The sequence below is a fragment of the Adiantum capillus-veneris genome, chromosome 11, assembly GCF_014529385.1.
Source record: "Adiantum capillus-veneris isolate H3 chromosome 11, ASM1452938v2, whole genome shotgun sequence".
Taxonomy (NCBI): domain Eukaryota; kingdom Viridiplantae; phylum Streptophyta; class Polypodiopsida; order Polypodiales; family Pteridaceae; genus Adiantum; species Adiantum capillus-veneris.
The window spans coordinates 145,576,630-145,590,127 of NC_140941.1; the positions used below are offsets into that span (position 1 = coordinate 145,576,630).

The window sequence follows — 13,498 nt, forward strand, 5'->3', positions numbered from 1 at the left end:
GTTGAAGGTTAAACTTTTCAATATGGTATATGCCGAATTGTGTGCAGAGTGTAGGGTCTGTCCTACTTCACTACTGAAGTCATTCAAAGCTGTGCAGAGATTACTGCTGAGGTATTTCAAAGGAGTGCAGAGATTACTACTGAGTTATTTCAAAGGTGTGCAGAGATTACTATTGAGGGCATTCAAAAGGTGTACAGAGATTACAATATCAGTGGCTTCAACTCAAGGGAAGTCCAAGGTGTAGTCCTTCTACGATAAGATGGCGAATCATGAGGTATGTCCACAATGTCGTCATGAATTGCGTGTGTCTCTGGAGATTTGGGGCTTTTGAAGCATGTAATAGGGATTAGAAAAATTGAATGTTTTTTCGGTTTCATTGTCAGGAATTGTCTCCATTCATTGAGGTTGTGGGAACAAATGGGAAGGTTATTCGTGAGTGTCATGCATTGCAAACATGTATTGACCAAAAGGTGCATTACGAAAGGCGATGTCTTCTTATTAAACATCTAAAGAATGTGCACAAAATCACAAATGTTCAAGTTCCAGAGAATCGTACAGGGCGTTGTAGAACTAGTGAACAACGACCACGACCAATGTCTCGTAGATCTAAACGTCAATGCATATCAAGGTTTGGGGATGTTGCACATAAGGTTAGGGTGGCACAAAGAAAATTTCATAAAGACCTACATGTGCGGGCAACCAAAGAATGGAATAGAGTCTTTGACCCAAAAGGAAAATCCCAAACAGAGTGGTAAGAGGAATGGATTGAAGCACAAAAGATTGCATGGGAAGCAGACATGAGGAGTAGGGTAGCAAAGATAGAGGAGAAAATTAAGCGCGGATACAAATCTCACACTTATGGGGTGCCAAATGATGTTGAGATCCCTCGAGAGGAAAATGAGAGTGCCAACGAAGAGGACATTAAATTTTCAGACGATGATCTTTCATTGTAAGTTTACTTTCCTTAACTACACACTCCCATTTCTCTTTATAATGACAATTGCTGATATTTTTTCAAGTTATAATTTGATTGTTATCGTAGCATGTTCATTATCCACCTCTAGTTTTGCGCATGTCGAGACCATTACTTTCTTGTTGAGCCATGATCACTTTGTGTGTGAGAGCCCCGAATGCAATATGGATCGGTTCTTTGATAGTTTTGTTACTAACATAGATTTACTCTTTTGCGTGTAAATCTTTCAAGTGTAATTAGCAAAGTAAACAGTGTAAGTGTGTGCGTTTTTTCATAGGTGCCGTAAGGGAGTTACTTTTGTCTTGCGGTCTTCTCGAGTTGGGCTTGAGTCGAGGTTAGATGCCCATGTCATTGACGATGTTTTAGATCTTGAGGCTTCAACAAAGACAATCAACCTTTTTGCATTGTGAGGAAAAAAACTTTATGCATAAGTAACATTATATTTTTTTTCTCTGTTCACTTGTTAGACTACTACTTCATAGGTGGACGGAAAGCATATTGCTGCCCGATGTTCTCTCAGCTGTGTGGTGGGTAGACAGCTTATAGTTCCCATTTGTCTCTGAGCGTACTATAGGAGACCATACGTTCAGCAATTTCTTTGGGACGCTTGATTTAAGATCTCACATTTTTACCTTCTTCCCCATTTCGGATGGGTATGGATGTTTTACTTTTATGTATTATCGTAGTATCAAAACTTTCAAAGTTTCAAGTCTAAATGTGTATTCTTTATATAGATCTCATTGGGTTCTTGTGGCATTTTATAGTGCCCATCTCATACACATACTTGCTCTTTTCCAACAACGATCGGCTTTACTTCTCTTTGACTCGCTTTCGATTGTTTGCATGGAGAGACTCTTACCACACGTGTCTAGGTATGCATTGTTTTTGCTCCAAACATAATGGTCAAGTTGTTTCCGTACTTTCAATTAAGCGATTGCTTGTGCTTGTGCTTGAAGGGTACTAAAGCATTTTAGTACGCATTGTTCAAACCTTCAAGTCAAAGAAGAACTAGAAGATCCTTGGGAAGCTTGAGAACTCATCATTGCACAGGTTTATGGCGCAATTTAGTATTGTGTGTTGTTGCATTGTGTACTGAATAATCTGTTGGTGGCTTGTACACATGTTTGTTGGTTATAGTGTCCTTAACAGCCAAATTCAACCGATTGTGGTTATTATGTGATGATGGTAATGAGGTTATTGATCAAGACCACAATCAAAGATCAAAAACCTCAAGAAAATTTGGTAATTGCTTGTCTTAATTGAAGCACTCGCTAAAGTGTAAACCTCATAACCTTTTTTCTTTCTAATGCATTGTGTATGTTTTCAGTTAAAAAATAATTGGTTTGCCCATGAAGAGGTTGACTTCACAAGAAACAAGCTCAATGCCTAATTGAAGAAGGCTTTGGGTGAGGTCACACTTGGATAGGCCACGATTGTTGTCTTTTTAAAATCACATTTTTTGTATCGATGGAAAACTTTGGAGGGGATTGGTCTACTTTGTATCGATGTTTATGTCAACAGAACTATTTCGGCCCACTTTGTATCGATGTTAATGTCAACGGAACCTTGTTGTGGTATCCCTTCTGTACAAAAAGTTGTCTCATTATAGAATTGTAAAAGCTCACCTTGAGAGCCCTAGTGCAAATAGCTATTAGAATTGGTTTGTTGAAACACTCTTGTTAAGGTTGCCTTTTAGAATTGCCGAGTTGAAACTCTCTTGTTATGGTTGTAAGTGCGAATTTATGGTTTGTTGAAATGCTTGCTTGAGTCAAATAGCGAGTATTGGTTTATTGCGACATTATGGTTGCCTTGTGCGGGCATTGAGTCAAATTGCTATTTATGTGTGATTGAATTTTAGAATTGGTTTGTTGAAACGCTCTCATGACAGCTATTACCAGATTTATTGCGACATTATGGTTGCCTTGTGGTTGCATTGAGTCAAATCGCTATTTATGTGTGATTGCCTTTTAGAATTGGTTTGCTGAAACGCTCTCATGACAGCTATTACTAGATTTATTGCAACATGGAGGTTGCCTTGTATGGGAATAAAGCAATTGTTATCCAGTGTGCAGAGATTACCTTATGGTATAGAGTCCGAAATTGCAACGCTCCGAAAAATAAGTAGTCTATGCACAAAGTGTGCAGAGTTCACCTTCTGGAAGAGTCCAAAATTGCAACTTTAAGAAAAATAATAGTGTGTAGAGATTACCGCGATATTCTTCTTAGTTATTGTTGGTCTTCTTTTAACATATAGATCAATTAAGTTTTGAAGTTTTTTAAACCACTAGCTTCTATTGGTGTAGGTAGTTGTGTGTTTCTTGTGACTCGGTCTGTTTGTTAGCCGATGGCTCTACCAAGCACACTCATGTCTTAGGCCTCGAGCTTGATCTTTCAGAGAAAGGGCTAGGAATCAAGATCAAGGCTACCATGTGTTGAATTTGAATAAGCATCCAATGCCTCTTACCCATCCCATATAACCTTGTCCAGGCAAGGGGGATAACATATGACGGCAAAAAAGTTAGTATTCGGGCAATAAAGTAATCTCTGCACGACGTGCTGAGATTACTTTTTCCTAGCACCAGCTCTAAGTTGCCAGCTCTATGGGAAAAAAGTAATATCGACATGGTGTGCCGAGATTAATTTTTTTCTAGAGAGTTGCTAATTTCAAATTGTCCGTGGGAAATGTAAATTCAGCACGGCGTGCCAAGATTACTTTTTTTCTAGAAAGTTGTTAATTTGGAACTATCTGTGGAAAAAGTAATCTCGGCACGGCGTGTCAAGATTACTTTTTTCCAAAGAGTTGCTAATTTGGAATTGTCTGTGGAAAAAGTAATCTTAACACAACGTGCTGAGATTACTTTAATTGCAGAGTTCAGAAATGTTGGCAGAAAGGTTAAAATTTATAGAAAACGAACTATTGTGATTACCTTTGAGCTATTCAGTGAGGGTTTCTTAATGACACACAAATAATGCTTGTATTAAATCAAAATAGAATAAAACTCCTCAAAATTTACCGCTTGTATTAAAAAAGATACATGAAAAAGATTTGTCATAAATACTTCATTACATGGCTTCGACTAGAGGAATACAAAACTAGTCATCTGACGATGGAAGCTTTGATATCTAGCAGTTGTTCCCCGTTTTCTTAGGTAAATGTAAAGCAATACTCAACATCCTTTGAACCACCAGATTGACAAGTAGAGATCATCCCCTCAAAACTCTCAGCTTCATTACAAACGTGAATGGCAAGCTTGACCCACCAGAGTTTGTATGACATTTTCTCTGATGTGCATAGGCTAACTGGGAAGAGAGCATGGCACCTGTGACACATGGGTGTGATTTGGAAATCCACTAGCAAGGTTTTGGTGTAGCAATGTAGACACCAAATACGGGGCCGTTTGTCAAAACGGACACGAGATCTACCCTTTGGTGCTTGCGTCTAAGTTGGCCCGTTTGGAGAAGTGGTTTGGAAGGTTGATCCATGCTTTGTTGTTCTTCATTTGTACAAACTAGTGGTACACCATGATCAAACCGAGTTGTTGTAACGTGGGCCTAGATTTGTCTAATACTTCCCCTTGTAGAAAGATCAATCTTCGTAGGGTTCACAAATGTTAAGAGCGTCCCTTTCATGTTTTTCAACTGTTGCTTGATGACTTCAATCTCTTTGGGATCCTTGGAATACACATCTTTCTGTATTGTTGATAGTGCACCCTTGAGGTGGTTGATGAGATCCACCACATCATCTTCCCTCTCTTGTATATCATTGTCACCATCGTGTGCTTCAAAATCATGATGCATGGCATCTTTGTAGATATTGGATGCGTCTTCATGTATACGATATAAAAATTATTTCAAACAAGAAAAGTGAGACAACAATATCATTCAAACGCCATTAAGATGCTTACATTGGTTGCTCCAATCCAAAAAGTCACAATAATTGCTTTGCGAGCTGACATGATACCATATACTCTGATTTGTGGTACTTTGAATCTTGAAGAGAAGTGACCCTACATTTATAATTTAAAAGGTAGATTCTCTCCCCTTAAAGCATTTTTGTTGTCTGCATCTTTGTCCCCTCCCCCTCGAACGCCATATCGCCCAGAGTCATCTACCATGCAAACCATGAATTAGACATGAACCCAAATCTTCAACGTGTAATTTGTGACAATCAAGAAAGAGAAAAGATACGATTTCTTGCTTTTGTTGAAAGAACCTCAAAAGGGTACCACCCATGAGACTTTCAGACTTCGAATCACCCACAAATGCATGCAAGAGCTCCAAGATAGATCGATTAATCCGAGCATTCAAAAGAGTATATTTAATATATTGCCATAAGCACTCCATCAAGTTTGTGGTGTCAACATTGCCATGTCTAAACATTCGTCCAAACCTTGGCCATCGGGTTCTCCCATGCAATCCCCCCCCACACCATCCATTAGTGACATAACGAACTATATTGGGTATGGTGAATACCTCACCAAAAGCTCTTTAAATTTGCCTTCAAAATTTGATTCAATCGTACAGTGCATTAAGTTTGAAAAATCAATATAAACATCGTCCCTTAACTTCTTTGGAACCTTTTCAAAACAAACATGCATATGTTGAGGTCAAATTTTTTTTTAGATCAAATAGTTACAATTAACTAACTTAGTAGTATGATAGATTCTCCACCCATGCCTTTTTGGTATGGAACCAACAAAGTATAACACGACATGCAACTTGATACTTTGTTTCATTGACATCAATACTCCAACTATGCAGGTCTTCATCCACGACCTTTGATATAGCCTCTAGCTCTTTTTGTGACTTATCAATCACAATAGCTGATGGAAGAATGTGGCCCATCCTCCCAAAGACTACAATATTTGTCAACTTTAAAGTAATGACATCATGATGACAGTCGTACACAATATGAACCAAATTGGTAGGCCAACACCTTGTTGGTTTGGCAACACTGCAACATACAATGGTAAACCATGTATGTTTGTTTTAAATATGCTATCAATAGCCCATGTGTTATTTGTAGAGAATCGCTTGGCCATTTGCAGCATCCAGTCGCCTTGAATGATCAAGATAAAAGGCCTATCTTTGTCATTATTTTCTTTTGGATTGTACGGTTGGTGATAAACCACCTGCATAAAAAATTGAATGCGAGAAGAAAAGAATTCTTAATTACTCTTTGTGACTTATGACAAATCTATGACCTTGTTGCTTTTGTACAATTTCGTAGCCTCCGTATACATATAAACCCACTTGGGGGGGGGGGGGGGGGGGGGGGGGGGGGGGGGTCACTTAGAAGAAATCACCTATATCACGTGCACTCAAAGGGTATTAGAAAAAACCCTAAACTTACATGCCCTAAAGTAATAAACCAACCCCTTTTTCTTAAGAAACTTATTTATTTATTTCCAAAACAAAATAAAACCCCTTTCTATTAATGTAATTTTGTTAATCTTTTCTAATAAAAAAAACCCTTATGTTGAACTCACGTGCTATATTAACATATCTATAGATGACCGCCCCGAGGAAACCCAATCATCATCATCTGATACACGACCTTTATCCAATCAATCACTTAGAGGGAATCCTCTATATAAAGCAATTTATTAAAGAAGCAAGACAAAGTGCTACCTCGATAACTCATTTGATAAGACAAGATATTGATTTCATGCGGTATCATAAAGAACCTATAGATAGTACAGTCAAGAAGGGAGGCTCGCTCCATGTAAAATCTTTCTTTTGACAATGACATGGAAGCAACATATCGAGCATTCCTGACATCAAAGAGGTCTTCCATGCAACACTCAATTATGGATGGATGGACGGGCAAGTGATATATATCACTTCTTGAACCTGAGACATGACCACTATGACTAGTATTTAGATAAATATGAACATCATTACTCCCATTGGTAGTTATCACTTGTATTTTAAACGGACAACCACATTTCTTTGATGTCCTTGTTCTCTTTTTATCTCCTCTTCGTCGAGGCGCACTACCTACATGACATATATAATCAATCACAGTTATTGATGCTCCATATTATATGGAAGAGCAGACCATCACTAGCCTTGTCTTGTGCTCGATCATGATGGTGTTTAGGTGCCTCTCTACATCCGACATGTTTGTAGTAATCACATTTGGAGGCTCTTTATTCAGGTCCATTCTTTGACGCCATGATCTTGAATGAGAAGCGTTAGTTGCATTGCTACACCCACAAGCATTTATGTACTCTTTGATATATATGGTAGATATAATATGCTTCCTAACATCAATGCACCATTTGCACTTGATGGAAATTAGGATTTTATTAAACCCTTGGTGTTTTGATCCTTCGACAATGTGGGTAACCTATACAATATCCTCCCAATCTTCAACACATGGAACTCTCACTATCTGACTCTCTCTCAAATATAAACAAAGCCTTTCATCCTCATCGCGTCCAGCATGAAGCTCATCCTTCATCATGCGCCACTTCTTCAAATCCAACGTGTCTCTATAGTCATAGGTTTTAAGAGTCTTCAATGTTGTGGAGAGGCCACTTTGAAGCACTCTTATCATGTAATTATATGCCTCTCTATCAAAGAAAAAATTTGTCGTGGACAAATAGAGCTTTGGATCCAAAAATATATTAACCATTTGATCACAAGAGGCCCATTTTCTCCAAGAACATCACCTTCTTCATGGAGTACCTCGAAGTTGTCATCAATACTTTCACTACTCGGATTGCTTGAATCCTCATCAAAGAACTCTTCAACCATATGATCACCTTCCACATTTTCTTGATCCCAATCCAACACTAGGTTGTGCTTGTAGGTGATTGGATGAGAAAACACACTTCGTTGTGTGTGTGTGGGTGTGAATGTGTTTGTGTGTGTGTGTGTATATGTGTGTGTGTGTGTGTGTGTGTGTGTGTGTGCGAGAGAGAGAGAGAGAGGGGGGCAAAGAGAGGGAAAGTTTTCTCTTGCGTGTGTCGAGATTACATACAGTGTGAGTCTATGCATTACTTTTTGATGTGGACCGAGAGTTGGACTCTTTAAAGTAAGAAGAGTGAATGTTGCACATACTTGTGCGAACATAAATGAAGGAATCTACTTTTAGCTTGACTTCAGTGCACAAATAAAAGGCGTCGTGCGGCACCGCCAAAAGTTATGACTGTGTCGAGATTACTTTTTTTGCAAAGATTACAATTCCACGGTGCCAAAAAAATCCGCGGTCCTCATTGAATCTTGATCTAGCTTTTCACTACCAACCTTGATCCCTTCACTATGACCCCGTGTTACATATAGAGGAAGTTAGCCTACCCTCGTTTATAAATAACACGGGGTGTGAGTCGTGGGATCAACGACGGGGCACCTTTTCGGTAGGGCGGAAGGGGGGGGGGGGGGGGGGGGGGGGGGGCTTTAGACCGTCAGATTCATGCGACCAGAGGGGGCATGATTTTATATGCGTGGGCTCGTAATCTCTACACGGATGCGTGATAGGCAACTGGATAAGGTGTGGGAGTTTGTGGGAGGAGGTCGTGGGCTCGAGTAGTGAGTGCAATGAAAGGAACCTAAATTTTTTACCCCACCCAGCCTAGATCAATGGTGGATTGTACTTGGTTTGTTGACCCCTTGAGTCCACCCCATGTCATTTATTAACGAGGTTAGCCTACCTTAAGGGCCTTTGTACTTTCTTTTTTCTCAAGTTCATTCAGTTGTTCTTCTATTAAAAAATAATAACATCGTGCATCATTGGTCATGTTGCAACAGTTAGAGGGCTTCCTCATAGGCCCATAAAAGGCGCATTTGCAGGGCCCTTCCAGCATTTTCGTACTACAACAACATGAAAATTGGAGCAGAAACTCGGAATAGCTCCCTGCATCTTCGGTGGAGGGTGCTTCAAGCACCTATTACACTTGAGTATCGCCATTTTACCGATTGGAAAAGGTATCGTGTTGTTGATTGTGTGTCTTGTTAGTGCAACTTACTATTTGCTGTAGGTTTCTTTACTAGTTTATCGAAGGGTATGAGACCCGGCTTCAAATCCAGAGGGCCCTACACGTTTGAAGAGCCCTTCAACCTGTAGGGTTTATGGGGGTGCCCTCTTACATTTCTAACTTTTTGGCATGCTAAAACATGCCTAGACAGGAGAAGAGAGAAAGTTGTTTCTTTTTGGCCCTACATTAGGCCTTAGTGGAAAATGGAAAAATAGGAGCAGTTGTGGATCGTTGTATAAAGCTTGCTGACAAGTGCCATATGGTAAATTTTTACTCGTGAATCGTTGGATAAAGCTTGTTGACAAGTGCCATATGGTAAATTTTTACTTGTGGATCGTTGGATAAAGCTTGCTGACAAGTGCCATATGGTAAATTTTTACTTGTGGATCATTGGATAAAGCTCGATGATAAGTGTCACAAGGTACGTTTACTTGGTTAGTCTAACATCATTTTTGGCAACGCTAGTAGGAGAAAAGACCACCTGTGTTTTGGCTTGCACAAGGCCATAAAGGTTTGATAAAGTTTAGCGTGCAATTCTTAAGCCGTTAGATTTATTTCCCACATTAGTAATCTGCATATACTTAGACGGCTCTGGGAACTGAATTTATGGGGAATGTACTCGAAGTCAGCGACATGGGTTGAAGGTGAGCCAGTGAAGTCAATTGCAGAGTGCGGGGCCTATGGAGACACGTGATTGTCTGTACGGATTTGTTTTTGGAGGTGTGAGTGCAATGGGCTAGTGCTTGGCTAATTGCTTTGCCATGTGTGTGAGCTTTAAAGTATTGTAAAGATTCTCACTCTTGTCATAAAATCTAATATCTAACCAACCCAAATGATTTTCTCAAATTAAACTGATCATTTAATGTGGGAGAATAAACGAGAACAAGGGTTAAGATATAGACATGTGCTTATAGATCTATCTCAACACGGGGCCAATGGTAAAGGGGCCCAAATGAGAGATGGTCTATCAAAGAGAAAGGCTAACCAATGGAGCATAAGACCTTAGGGTTAGCTTCATTGAAGACCTCCAATAGTTAGTGTAAAAGTCCTTTGACCTTAGGTAAGCCAGGGCTGAAACCTGGGCCAAGCTTGAGGTGCTTGAGGTGCTTGATGACTGAGGTGCTTGAGGTGCTTGATGATTGAGATGCTTGAGTTGCTTCACATGCTTGAGATGATAGGGATGTACTTGAGGTGAGAACCCAACCCAAGCTTGAAGTGCTTACGGGCCAAGCTTGTGGTGGGAATTGGGCCTAAGCTTGAGGGGCTTGAGGTGTCAATAGTCAAAGATCCAATCCCTACAAGGAGGGGGCAAGCCCTACATGAGGGGGGATGAGAGAGAACACCCACACACTCACACAAGCATACTTGGTACAAAGAAAGCATAAGGGACACTTGTCAAGTTTCTCCTCATGTTGCCCTCATGGTGTGCCTAAAGCCTATTGGTTGGCCACCCAAGGGGTCCAATGAGCATTTAGGAGATTTAATTAATTGTCTTTGCATTATCAAGTCATGTCTCTCAAAGGGGAAAGGGGGACACTTGTCCCAACGATACCCTTGTTGCTTGTAATGCCTCCTGCTTGTGATTGGCTAGGCATAGAGGGGTCCAATGAGCTTCAAGCATGAGCTACAAGGGGGGGTCGACCAAAGCAAGCTAGGGGGTTGCTTGAGGGGTATACTCTCCCACACACACTCACACACACTCTCATTGTGCATTGTGCAAAGTGCAAGAGCTCCCTCTCCTTCTCCAAGCAAGTAGAGGTTGAGAGCTTACACCAACACTCTTCGCTATGGAGTGCAAATCCAACCAAGAGCCACGCTTCAATGCTTAAGCTTGCCATCTTCTCCATCTTCATTACTATGCTATAATGTATGCTAGCAAGAAGAGTGATGATAAGTGAGGAACTAATTCTTTCTCCTATGAAATGATACTTCTTCCTCTTCCCTACCCTCATTCCCTACTAGCTCTCTCCACCTTCGAAGGTGTTTGAGGTCTTGGTGAAGTGCACGAGCGAGAGCGTGTGTGCAGCAATGGAGAAGAGAGGAGAAGAGGAGACCTTGTGTTTGTAGGGGCTAAAACACACTCTCTACATGTGAGCCCCCTTATTCTATTAGGTACATAATGAATAAGTATAGTGGGCAGGCACCTGGCCTAACCGGCCACATGGGGCATTTCCCCAATAACCTCCCACGTAAAGGCTAATGCGACCATGAGAGAGAAAATAAAACCGTACAAACCCTATACAAGGCCATCACAAGTATGATCTCTGCCAACACCCCCACTGGCTCACTAAATCTGTGTGCATCCAGCTCTCATTGTAGAGAAAGTATAGAGGGATCGACACCATACTCCTCACCAAAGCCGCACACATCCTGCAGGTATCTCACCATACGCTGCAAAGTGCCCCTATGCTCAAGGCCAACGTGAGTCACTGCACGACTAACTACTTCCACTGCAAACGCACCTACTGCAAATACAATCTTGGGTCTCGAGATCAGTATCTCGTACATGAGACTCCCAAATGCTGATGCAATCTTAGCAATATCTACCAATCTGACCATCTCAGTCAAATTTGGCTCAGAACTCCACTCATGGAAATCACCCTGACACCCGAACTCCGATCCCTTGAATCCATCCTCGTGTCCATTGCATGTCACATGCGCACCAAGAGCATCTCTCTGTCCTGAACCCTGTGTGGCAAGAGCAATGCCTAGCTCTAAATCACACACATCAACCTCTGGCCTAAGCATATCCATGAATAACTGAATCACGGCTGAATCCTCAACACTCACACCATCCATATCTGTCATCATATCCACGAATGACATGCCCTGCTGCATAAATGTCTGCACAACTCGCTCAACATGCTCACAAACTGGAGCATCATGCAACATATCCATAAAGGAGACATGCCTCGTCTCTCTGCATGGTTGCGTACATACGAAGACTGTGCCATCTCGTACATGACATACTTGCATTGCATGAATCGTGCCAACACTAGTACCTCTCGCTATGACTAGTTGTCCATGCTGCAATGTGAAATTGTGCTCATCCAACACTACATGGTATTTGTTGTCTCGTAATAACTAACTCACAGAGATTAAGCTATGGATCAAACCTGGCACATGGCGTACATCTTGCAACATGTATGATGTACCACTCGGCAACAATAGTCTGACATCTCCTGCACCAACTATGTCATGCACTGAACCATCAGCTAGACACACATGTCCATGCACACCATTAGCATATGCATTAAACCACTCACGGCTCGGCGTGACATGAAATCTAGAATTCACATCTAGTATCCAATGCGAAGGTAATGTGTCGTCGTCAAAAACCGACATAAGAAAGTCAAGAGTAAACATGGAAGCAAAGTCAACATCTGCGTCATGCGTAGCCACATACGCTACATCTGCTCCCACATCATCCAAAGTGATAGCATCCCTCTTGTGTTGTCTGCTGCGTTGTCTCATCCACCAAAAACAATGCCTATGTACATGCCATGTATGACCACAATGCCAACACACAACATCTCTATGTCTGCAAAATTGTCCTTTGACTGTAGGCATCTCTCTAGACTCATTTGTGCCAAAAACATTGCACAATCTTTGCCATAACTCTCTAGCTGTACATGCATCCAAACCATGTGATAGACAGACTCACCAAGGTGTAACATGATCGTCGAATGTGCAAGCTCATTCAAGTCCTCCCACTCATCTTCAGTCATAGACTCTGGCCTAGCATCCAGGCCTATAGTGGCAACACTTGGCCCAACTGAGTCAATGTATCATGCATACTTGCTTTCCAATGCTCAAAGTTTGAACCATCAAACTTTGTATGGAAAAGCACAAACCCCAACAATGATGTACATGCCAAATCCATGGCGATAACTTGTGACAAGACCAAGCACAAATCGATCAACTGACAATAGCCAAAGCACCAAGTACTATCAAAATACAACAAAAGCTGGCATAAGTTGTCTAAGAGAAGTGTCAGCAAATATGGCGATCAATGTACGAACAAGTGAGAAAAACCGCTCAAATGATGCCAAAAAACCCGCTCTAATCCAAGAGCACTATGTGATAATCGATGAAAATATCATCAACAATCTCCCTCCTGAAGAGATTACCACATGTATGTCAAATGACATAATCCGGTGACCAAACATTCTCACAATGCCATGCCAAAACACTATGGCAAAGCAACCACTGAGTGCCACATGCAATCAAAACGCGATTGCAAACCATGCGCATAAACAAATAAGCTCGCAAAAAAAATCCGACAAAGTTTGGGCAGTATTTGGCTATCTAACCATAATAACCATACATGCCATAAACATGCTCAAAACCATGAGCAAATCATGTGCAAAATCCGCAGTCAAGCATACATGAGCTACCTCCTTAAACTTGGAAAACAATCCTATAATCCAAAACACAAAGTGCATCAACCGCACTCTACGAGCGAGGCATATACTAGCATAAACTTGGATGCAAACCAACCAAAATATGGCACAAATTGATGCTCAAAATAGCTGAAAATTAG

General features: G+C 40.9%; 1 pseudogene; it reads left to right on the top strand.

Annotated features, from left to right (window-relative positions):
- Positions 1-259: 259 nt before the first annotated feature.
- Positions 260-2,399, top strand: LOC147448167 (uncharacterized; annotated as a pseudogene).
- The last annotated feature ends 11,099 nt before the right edge of the window (positions 2,400-13,498 follow it).